General features: G+C 41.2%; 1 long non-coding RNA gene across 1 annotated transcript; it reads right to left on the bottom strand.

Moving 5' to 3' along the window:
• Positions 1 to 711: 711 nt before the first annotated feature.
• Positions 712 to 1,297, bottom strand: LOC102200109 (uncharacterized). The gene is made up of 3 exons (XR_312634.1): positions 1,188 to 1,297; positions 1,000 to 1,113; positions 712 to 908 (listed from the first exon to the last, which is right to left on the bottom strand). It is a non-coding gene; the product is annotated as an uncharacterized LOC102200109 (long non-coding RNA).
• Positions 1,298 to 1,650: the final 353 nt, after the last annotated feature.

The following is a 1,650-nucleotide window of genomic DNA, read 5'->3' as shown; positions in this document are numbered from 1 at the left end:
AAAAAATGTTTTGACATTTGTGAAAATGGAATTTTTCCTGTATTCATTTTTTTACATTTGTTTTGGTTTTTATTGCCTTTTGAGTCAAAAGTCTCCAGAGGCAGATGCTTGGTTTCCTGGTATTTCAAGACATTAATGCAATGGAAAGGGATTTAAAAAAAGAAAGAAAGGAAACAGTGGAAAGTGAATCTCACATGAAGCGGAGGAGCTCAGAGTTCTCTCACTAGTCTAAATATCTTCAGAAGTGAGTGCAGATAGTAGTGGGAACATTTACTCAAGTACTTAAAATACATAAAGTCTGTGTTTCAGGTAGGTGTTTCCATGTTATACTAGATTCTGCTATTGTCATGGTTGGCTGTGTGGCAGGCGAGCAGAAGCGGTGGACGCAAAAATGCAGGAGTCTTGGAGACGGGAATAAACTGAAAACGCAGCTTTATTGCTGGAAGAATGACTGACAAAATAAAACTTACAAAAGGAAAACAAGACTCTAAAGCGAGGTGCTGGAGGACTGGACATTACAAACACACAGCAGGTTGAAGGTACGACGCGACAGGGAGCCCAGGAAGACACAGGGCTTAAATACATAGGGGAGTAATTAGGGAATGGGCGGGAGGGAGGGAGACACAGCTGGGAGAAATCAGGCTAACGAGACAGGGGAGAGGTAAAACTGAACACACTGACATAAGACATGAACTTTCAAAGTAAAACAGGAAATAAGAAACAAATCACAAAACCGCAAACATATCCACAGTCATCCAGGACACACATACACACATATACATATATATACACTCTGCACAGTTATGTGTTAAAAATACAGTAGATCAGGTCCATCAGTCAGAAACGGAGCCTGGAGACGTCTGAGACAAAGCTTTTGTAGCTCTTTGTCGACGTTCCTCATAATATTTCTAAAAAAAGGGAAAAGTGAGAAAACAAACATCGTTAGGCCAACAGTGTGATTTTGTGTGCTGAATCGTGTATATGTATGTGCGTGCGTACCTGCAGGTTGTCGTAGTGTTTCTGGCTGCAGCAGTGGAGTTCCTTGGCGGTCTTCTCATTCAGGCAGAAAACAGAGCAGATGTTACAGAAAAATCCTGACCACAAACTCCTGACCTGCAGAGAAGCAGAAACAGGAAGATTAGACAAGTATTAACAACACATTTGAATTTAGAGTGTGTGTGTCTGACCGATGGGGCTGTTAGGGTTGAACTGAGGCAGTCTGAAATCTGCTACAACACACGGAGACTGAGCGAGATCGCTTTGCCTCAGCTCCGACAAGCTCCCTCCTGCGTTTAGCCACAACTGAAAATGAAAAGAGCGACACGTTAATCATCAACGAATCTGCTACAGGAGCCACTGGGTTTATAAAATAGTTAAACATTCAATTATAACTCAATAATAATTGAACAAATGATTTCGATTTACTTGAAAAGCTGAAACGTTCATCGGCCACTTTATTAGGTACACCTGTTTGACTGCTCATTAATGCGACTCTCTAATCAGCCAATCACATGGCAGCAACTTAGTGATTTAGGTATGTAGACATGGTCAGGTGACCTGCTGAAATTCAAACTGAGCACTGAAAAATAATTTAAGTCACTTAAACGTGGCATGTTTGCTGAGCTTAGCATTTCAAAAACTGCTGATGTG

Source organism: Pundamilia nyererei, unplaced genomic scaffold, assembly GCF_000239375.1.
Source record: "Pundamilia nyererei isolate P.nyererei 1_Seehausen unplaced genomic scaffold, PunNye1.0 scaffold04701, whole genome shotgun sequence".
NCBI lineage: Eukaryota > Metazoa > Chordata > Actinopteri > Cichliformes > Cichlidae > Pundamilia > Pundamilia nyererei.
Note: the sequence above shows the minus strand (reverse complement) of the source record. Positions and strands in the feature narration are given on the sequence as shown.